The following is a 10,047-nucleotide window of genomic DNA, read 5'->3' as shown; positions in this document are numbered from 1 at the left end:
GTTCTATAGATATTATTGTGCAATACTTAGAGTCTTTTGGAATTGTGTAATGTACGTCAAGAACAAGGTATAATTTTTCAAAAATGCTAATCCCTTGGAGCAACAATACTCTTCTGTTTTGCTTGAACAACTTACAGCTACCTTTATTAATTATTCATATGTACAAACTAACAATTGGAAATTAAATGATAAACAACTTGATAAATCTTTGTATTTTACATCAAGCCTTTGAATTTGTTCCTTTTATCTCTTGGTAAAAAAAATATTAATGAAAGACTTACAAATCAAGTTTCTCGAAAGTATTATTTTGTACAAAGAAACTAAACATAATTGGAAAGGTCACATGTCGAAGACAGACTTTTCTTCTTTGACTAGGTTGCTTGACCATGAGCAATTTAAATTTGCCCACAATTTGTTTAAAGAATTCTTTGTATTGATTTCTACTAATTCTTCATAAGACACAAAGAAGTTCTTCGCCATCTATTTTTGCTTCTTCTACATTCAACTTCATTGTAACCAATGCATCCGATGTGAATTTGTGAATCACCTAAAATTATACCAAGTATGGATTTTGTGCGATGAGACAATAATATGTTTAATTTTTCATGCATATTAATGATATAATCACAATATACTGTTGAAAAAAAATTTTACAAGGAGAAACAAATCTTAGCACAGTGTTCAACACACTTCTTTTATCTTGGTTTTAAAGTATTAACCTGTTTACTATAACAAGAAATACTTCATTTACAGAAACACTAAGTAGTACTTTAAAACTGTTTGCATAAATCCAACTTTCCAATCCCATTATAATTGTCTCTACTATACAGTCAGTCAAATTGAGAAGGCAAGCAGTTTAATAGTTATTTTTATTATACAGCATATAACATAGTTCTCATTAATTTTGCATTGCACTGCATTCACTTTCAACACAACTCTGCTGTAAACTTTCCCTTACTATTTTAAAAAAAAATATGAACAAATTCTGCCCCATTTTTGGAGGTACACTCAATTCAAATCAGGAGAGTTTAGCTTGATGCCTTGATCATGATACAAGATGGATACAAAACTCGATAAAAATTGGCGGCTTCGCCTCGTCTGGCGAGCGATAAAGTGAAGAACAAACAAGACTGGACCAAAATATTTTTAAATTAAAACTTAGTAGTAGAAACACTCTTCAAGTATCGTGTTAAAAACAAACTAGTAAAACTACTACTGTGCTACTTACCGGAGTCATGAAATGTTTCCTTTTCTGTCGCTATTTCAGCAAATGCAAACCACGGAAGCTTGCAGAATGTTTAATAAATAAAATTTTAAAAAGTGTTTGTGTTAGGAAAATAAATAGTTTTGAAAATTTCCATACTCGCAATCGCGGTAGTCAAATCAGGGTGGGCGACAAAATTTCTATTTCATGAGCCCGCGTCTTTCCGATGACTTTGACCACCAATATCCGCCATGTTTTTGACAAGGGGCAGCGCGCTAATAATTTATAGTAATTTTTTTGACGTGTTCCCTCTAGGTCTTTTAGAACTCAATGATGCTGACTCTGCGCGGGTTAGCTATGGGTATTTCTCCCGCAAGTCAATTATAAGTATTTTTAGCCACTTGATCCCTTAATCCCATGCTTAATGCAGTTCTTGGAAACAATAACATTGTTCAGTGAATGCACGTTGTTGCACAAATTGCTCATAATTCTATCCCTAACCCTGACAATAGTTTATTTTTCTAATGCTTTCGTTGTGAGGACACAAAAAATTTAATTAATTTTAGGATAAAGAATTCATGATCATTATCCACACATCGAAACAAACTACACCCTACCGAGACGAGATTCGAACCTGCAAACGACTCAAAGAAAAATGCTCTTAGTCCTTTCGACCAAACGAGCTTCATTCCATCCCGTGCAAATTGTTTTATATTTTCAACTAAGAGCATTTAAAATTTCATTAATTTTTTCCGCTGCTGTGCAGAATTTAACTGCGTTGCGTGCTGAATGTGACGTAGGTTCAATCCGCCCCTGGCCGTGTAAAAGTTAAAGTTCTAAATCTGACAAAATTGCAAATAGTTTGTGCGTATTTCGACTGGTTTTGGACAAGGTTACACGTAATATAAATCCTAACACGGATTTATATGCGCACATAAACAAAAATGTGTCTTGGGAGTTCAAATCTCGTCCAAGTAAGGTTACTATAATTGAGTCAACAAAAGTTCATAGTAATGCAGAATAAACTTTGTCACATAAAATTACCCCAAATTGTATGGAAAAAATAAATGGTTCTCATTCACTTTCTCCAAAAGCATATTCAATGAAAACTGTACTTAAGCCTTTAGTAAATTACACTTACAACATTGTACTGGTGAATATTTTTAGTTCACTTTCAGTTTGAAACTTTGAACAATTATTAAATTGCTTCTACACTAATTGATCACTAGGTGATAAAATAGTCGCGCCAAATTACTTGGGCCGTAAAATGCAAACAGCAATCTCTACTATGCAGGTAACCTAGTTCTTAGCTACATCATCTAAGATACAAATCTATCTTCAGGACCATCATGGATAGTCTATCACTAGATTTGCGGTTGCAACTTTTATCTCCACTTTATAAAAATATTCTAACTGTCAGAGAATTTAAACTTTGGGTGCACAATTTGAAAAGTATTCTACAAAATTCTTGATGTCATAAAAAAATCATCATTGATGAAAAACAAATTTCAACTTTAATGAAAATGAAATCAGTAACATCTTCTCAGCCCCCTTTATCAATGTGATTATTTTCTTTTCCACATATCCTCCTCTAATTTCGATAGCCCTGTTTTCAAATCTATTAAACACTGCTCCATGACGATAAAAAATTTATTACACATTAAAAACTGAAATTTTCTACTCGAATGAATGGTACTTAAGTTAATTATATCGTGATGATTTTTTATTCTGAATGGTTATATGGATATAAAATATTTCAAATAGATCAATATATGATTAATAATTCATATTGAGTGCACTCTTAGTCTTAGTCTTTAATTAACGTACTCATGATGCAAATAATGTTCTTGCACTCGATAACGAAGTCCATCTAAAGTTATAACGTCAAAGCAGAATGAAAACAACTAGAGCGATATATAATATTCCGAACCTGTGACTAAAAAAGCAAATTTCATGATCGGTACCTGGTCGTAAACACGTGCTGCAGAAAAAGTCGTACTTGTCGTGGAATTAAGCACGCGATTTTGAAAATAATCAGATAGTTAATAAAGTCATTATTTTTAGAGCATTTTTAAAATTTCCTTTAATTTGAGATAAAAGGTATGTCTATTAAACAAAACAGAAATGTTGACATTTTACCCTTCTGAGTAGCTTGGGAAAATTGTATTGCCATAGTGTAAAGTTGTTTTTGTTTGCATATTTATCAAAGAAAATTTTTATATCATTTTGAAATTCAATGCTTCTTTTTTTTGTTTAGCTGCTCATTCTGTTCTTTGTCAATGAAAAAACAAATAAGTAATCGAGGTAAATTTAAGCTGATAGTATTGCTGTAGCAGAAATATAGAAAACAAAACAAAACATGTATAAGACTAACAAATCTTCAAAAATGGTCTTTTTCTTCCTTGCTCATTCATAAATCGACATGCACGGAGTTTCTTCTTTATATTCTAAACGATATAAAAAACTTATATTATCAGATTATGTTTAAGACATTTAACACTCCAGCCATGTATCTTACAATCAAACCTGCGTTGTCATTATATGCTTCTTGCTGGTCGTACGACTGGCAGTGGCTTAGATAGAGGTCGTGCTTAACAGATATTAGCAAAAACAAAATCTATTTCTAATGCTTTATTAGCATTTTGAAAGACTTCATATTACTTACACTATATTATGTTTCAACCCGACATCTGCCCCAGGGGCGGATCTAGGGTTTTTTAAATCAGTCACGCGACTGATTTTTATAGTTCAAAAATAATTCATCAAATTTAATGATTACAATTTTTTTTGATCAATAAATTTTAGTTCTATAATCGTTTGGATTTCATCGTCAAAATTCTGTTTTATGTATGAAATATTATACAAATACCACCTTAGTAAACAGATCAGTAGATAAAAACATATACAGAATTATATTAACTGGCTGATTGATTAGAGGAGTGGCTCGACTGGTTCGACCGATAACGGAGTTCAAGGACGTTTATTTAAGCCATTCCATTGATCAATAGCCAGTTCAGTGGACGATCTGGATAATCTCGACCGATAAGTCGGAGGGCCGGACCTATAAGGAGTCCAGTTGATATCGTGTAATTGGCTCGTTTAAGTAAAGGACAACTGAAGTGTAGCATGAAAGTAAAATATCAAAGTCAATTTATGCGAGTATGTGAGGCGATTTATGTCAATATGGAGTATGGTAAGCAGATTGATCCTTCTAAAATTGTTTTTGCCGAAGGAATTTTACCTATGATTTTTTTAGTGCTTGGGGATCGTGGCCGTTATATGGCAGCGAAATCCTACATTCCTGCAAATATATTTCAATGGACAAAAAATCTGTAGCCATAAGGCGCCATACTATTATTCACTTTATCATAAACAAATGCTTGAGGCTTTTCAGTTTATGATAATTGATCATTCAATCATTGGACAGTTATACTACATATTTTTTAAGATTTGAGAAAACAAACTTTGATTACATGAGAAGCTGTTTACTATAACCTGTGATTTTGAGTCTTCTGATCCATGAAGCTTTTTATTTTGATAATTTGACTGGAATGGTATTAAACCTGAGTATTTCACATACATGAAATGTTGTCCCATGTCACATATTGTCCCCTTTTCTAACTGAACACCTCATGTAGAGATGTAAAGGTGTGTTAACATACGGCTCATACCAGATTGGTTGCCATAAATTCCAAAGGGCTATTGATGTATGAAAAGCATTTTCTATAAAGTAAAAATGTTTTCCTATGTATGCAGATAAACCTTGAAATTTGATAAAACAGCAAAGTATTTTTCATGATCACTAGATAATTTTTCTGATGATCATTATAATTTCTAAACTAGAATATTTCAGATTTGCATTTAAACAAGCTTTGATCATATGAAAAGATATCTCTCATAACCAGTAAGCATGACACATGAACCAATTTTAACATTCATGTAATTATATAATTAAAGACATGTTGGTTACATTCTGTTTGTATTTGCAAATACAATGCTACTAGTGATTGCTATACAGCACACCTTGCATATACTTACAGGAGATAATAGTCTAGTGAATTGCCTAATAGACATTTATGGTATTAAGCTGTCCTTAACTACAAATTTTCACTCTGATAATTTTTGCATAATCTTTGCCAGAAAAAAAATTTTGAGTTTTTTCTCAAAAATTGAATTTGCTGGCACTGATGTGGAGATGGGTAAAGGGTTACAATAAACTTGCATGTTTTGAAGTCTGAGCTTTTCTATATCTATGAACTGTCACTTGTAGTACCAAATTTCTAACTTAACTCATTACATAGAGGTTTGAATGTGGGTCTCTAGGGGGTCTATGCCTGACAACTTGGTAGAAATTTTTAAAGACGATATCTGTTTTTGAATAGCATTATTGTAAAATAAATTTTACGTTCCTAGACATGCTAATGAGCCATATATTTGGCATGATAATGAGCCTAAATATTTGGCAAGACATTCAAGTATTGTCCACTTGAAAAAAACGTAAGCAAAATGTGTTGTTTTTACGCAAAAACGATGCCCACAAAATACATTTTGTATTGCTCTAAAACGCTGAAAATGGCATTTTCAAGGCTCTGAAATTCAAAATTTCTCAGGGGAGAATGCCTCAGACGCCCCCAGGTGAGGAGCGCATCGGACGTTTTACGATTGATGTTGGAAAAATCCTAGATCCGCCCCTGGTTAGGATTGTCGAAAATACAACGATTTTGTCTCTTAAACTCCGTGAACAAAGATTTCAAAGATGTTTTTACTTCATATGCGATGTGCCATTATATAAGTAAAGTTAATATGATAGCAAATGTAAACATTAAGGTAGGTAACAAGTTTATGATTACCTTAAAAGTAATAGAAAGTTCTGTTTATAGGGAAAATTTAAAAACATATTTTAATATATAGTGTCAAAACAGTGCAACGCTATCTATAGTTATCAATGAAAAAATCGCACTATTTCCATCATATTTCATCAGATTTTCAGAAATTCTACAAACGGATTTATATCTTAGTTATGTTCATTTAGTTACATTTTATTTTTAACAAAATTTAAAAAATGTTTTAATATATTGTCAAAACGTTGTCTACAAGCACTTTTTCTGCACAATTGAAGGTCCATTCTCACCGTTTTCATGTTTGGAGATCCAGATCTGTTTGAATGAGGATAGTAAGGCCATGAAGGAACCACCAATCCAGGTGGAATGTTTTCATCAAAGACATGAATTCGTCATAGCGGAATAAAATACGCTCAGATGAAAAGTTAAACACCTATTATGTTGTCAGCGTATGAATAGCCCCAAACCACCAATATAACAACTAATATCATTGTTAAAGCAATTGTGCACCCAACTAACTACCCCAAAAGTTTCACCCGGACCCTTCAAGCAACTTTATAGCCAAAATTACCATTATTTCAAAAGAAAAACATTCAGAAGACCTGCTTATTTACACACAACTGTCTGGTTTTGTTGATAATAATTATCTAAAGTATTGTGGCATGTCACTGATATCAGTCATGCTTCAAAATAAAAGACCAAACATTCACAGTTTGCGGTTTTTACTTCTTTCAATTTTCATCAATTTTTGTTGAACTGTACAGACTCCTTAAAAAAGTATGAGCAATTAAGTTTGGTTTAACCTTACAATATGAATTTTACAACCAATGATGAGTAAAATGTTAAATTGAAAATAGAATAACAAACTGTTAGATGCTTAAAAGCATTTTCTGTGCACAATTGAGGGTCCAGATTCGTCATATTCTTGTTTCGAGATTCACATCTGTTGGAAGGTGGAAAGAGAGGCCAAAATGGAGCAACCAATCCAGACAGAGTATTTTCTTTCTGGTGGAGCAATGACCTTGATTTCCATTGTGGGAGGGGCAAGAGCAGTGATTTCTTTCTGCATTCTATCAGCAATACCTGGGAACATGGTCGTTCCACCAGACAAGACAGTGTTGGCATAAAGATCCTTACGGATGTCAACATCGCACTTCATGATTGAATTGTAGCACGTTTCATGGATACCTGCAGAATTCATACCAAGGAAGGCAGGTTGGAAGAGTGCTTCTGGGCATCTGAATCGCTCATTGCCAACAGTGATAACTTGACCATCAGGCAATTCATAGGATTTCTCTAAACTAGAGCTGCTTGCAGCTGTGTCCATCTCTTGCTCGAAGTCCAAGGCGACGTAACAGCTTCTCCTTGATGTCTCTGACAATTTCACGTTCAGCTGTCGTGGTGAATGAGTAACCACGTTCGGTCAAGATTCTCATGAGATAATCTGTTAAATCACGACCAGCCAATTCCTGACTAAAAATGGTGTGAGGCAAGGCATAACCTTCATAGATTGGTACAGTGTGAGAGACACCGTCACCACTGTCAAACACAATACCAGTCATTCCACCAGAAGCATACAGAGATAAGACTGCTTGGATGGCAACATACATAGCTGGAGTGTTGAATGTCTCAAACATGATCTAAATATTGAAATACAATAAGAAACCAATAAATTTTGCCCAAATTTGGCCATCGTCAACATAAATTGAAATGCAGTGACAAACCTGTGTCATTTTTTCACGATTAGCTTTTGGGTTGAGTGGAGCTTCGGTCAACAAGACTCGATGCTCTTCAGGAGCTACACGAAGTTCATTGTAGAAGGTATGATGCCAGATCTATGATGAATAAATGGGCTTTAACATAAAACAAGGGAGAATTGTACAACTAAAATTTTCCTCTAAAACTTACCTTCTTCATATCATCCCAGTTAGTCACGATGCCGTGTTCGATCGGATATTTCATAGTAAGGATACTTCTTTTACTCTGGGCTTCGTCGCCGACATATGAATCCTTTTTGTCCATACCAACCATCACACATTGATAGCGAGGACGGCCGACAATCGATGGGAATACAGCTCGAGGAGCTTCATCGCCGGCAAATCCAGCTTTGCAGATACCAGATCCATTATCAACAACTAAAGCAGCAACGTTGTCATCCTATTTAGACGAAATGTAGATTGTAGAAGCAGTGGAAACAGAACTATATAACTGCAAATTTTACATTAATTTATATCAAATGCAATGTTGTAGAATACAGTGAACACAATTATTAATATTATTATTTTTGGGTTATCATGATGATATAATAACATATCATTGAACGAAAATATAATATGCATTATGTTCACACAGTGTGGCGCCAGATTTTTCTGGATAGCAGGAATATATTCTCTGACATGGAAGTCAAATGTTGTTGATATGTAAATTGCATAAACTTGTTCAAGAAATCGTCCGTGCTTGAGCCCTAGCTTAAAACCACAGTAGAAATTCACTGCGCCAACTGAATCAATATAACCTCTTAACTAGGAGGGAATAGTGTCTTAAAATTCAGACGTTACAAGCTAAGAGGTCCTAGAGGGCATAATATTCATATATGCTTACTTTTTCAGAATTTTGTTCCTGTTAAATAAATTGTCATTTAGGAATTATAAATTGCATTGATGAATATTATCCCTCACTTATCGATATGTTAACTCCATTTTTTAGATTTATCAGCAGAAACTGAAAACTATAAATTTGCTCAAACTTCCTCTTGAATTTGTTTTATAGTATGTAACAAAACACTTTGTATGGTTGCATGATTTACTTTGCATTTACACATGCGCAAGGAGTTCATTCAGCAATTGCTTGATCAAGTCAAGAAAGAACAGACAAAGTAGCCAGACGATGATCGAAGCGTAATAGACTCATCATGGTGTTTTAAACACTGATTAATGAGTCGCCTGCAGAGTAATTTTTCGTTGGGAAATAAAAAAATAATTTCAACAGTGCTTTTTCACGTTTTACGTACTATAAGCGTTCTGATAATCAGTAACAATTAAAAAAATACGATAAGTTGCTTCCGTGTTTGAATGCCCGAATCAAAACCCACGTTATTTAAGAGAGAGTTGAGAAAAGCGTGCAAAACACAAACTAAAGACGAGTGTTTTGCAGCGCTTTTTTTAAATTGTGCGACTTTTTGGATAAGTTCAATAATTTTATATAAACACTTCAAAACACTTAAATATTTTCTTATAATAGAACAACAAGAGGGTGGTGTTATGGTTATCACCATCTTAATAATGACTCCAGCAGTTATACCTCAATATGCAATTGATATGAATACAATGATAACAAAGTAAGGGCCTGTAAGGGCCAAAGTAAGGACGTTCAGTAAATGCTACCATGAAAAAAACTCATCTCAACGAGTTTTCGCCAGTTATTAAGATACTGCTAAGTTTCCTCCAAAAAATTTTCAGCTAAAACAAAAAGAAAAACATCAAAAATAACCTGAGGCTCGACATCTCTATCAATAGGACCATAAGATTGGTTCACTGCTTCTTCCTCTTTTCTCATTTGATCAAAAGTTTCATGTAATTCTGAAACACAAACAAATTATTATTTGTAAAACAACCCAATACTAACATACACAACGACACATAATATACTTCAGATTTGTAATGTTGTTAATTAAGGGTCGCATACACATAACAAGCTAATTAACATTTACAGCAACACCTTCTTCATTATTCATGAGCAATTGATCTTTCTTATCGCCATTGGCTTTATAATTCTTTAAAATGGAATCAAAAAACATCGAGAAGCCAAATGATTCACTTGTACTTATCATGTACAGAATCCGACGATAATATAAGCCTGTCTCACTTTTTCTATTTCTTTCTTCACTTGCTCATCATCTTCACGAGTGCTAGGTAATTCTGAAACACAGGCAAATAATTTATTTATCAAATAACTTAATATCATTATGATGCAACATACAATATACTGGAAAGTTAAAATCTA

The 10,047-nt window shown here is 33.5% G+C and overlaps 1 pseudogene; it reads right to left on the bottom strand.

The window, feature by feature from the left end:
- Positions 1–6,859: 6,859 nt before the first annotated feature.
- LOC124449272 lies at positions 6,860–9,841 on the bottom strand (annotated as a pseudogene).
- Positions 9,842–10,047: the final 206 nt, after the last annotated feature.

Source organism: Xenia sp. Carnegie-2017, unplaced genomic scaffold (genome assembly GCF_021976095.1).
Source record: "Xenia sp. Carnegie-2017 unplaced genomic scaffold, XeniaSp_v1 HiC_scaffold_23, whole genome shotgun sequence".
Taxonomy (NCBI): domain Eukaryota; kingdom Metazoa; phylum Cnidaria; class Anthozoa; order Malacalcyonacea; family Xeniidae; genus Xenia; species Xenia sp. Carnegie-2017.
This window is presented reverse-complemented; position numbering and strand designations above follow the sequence as displayed.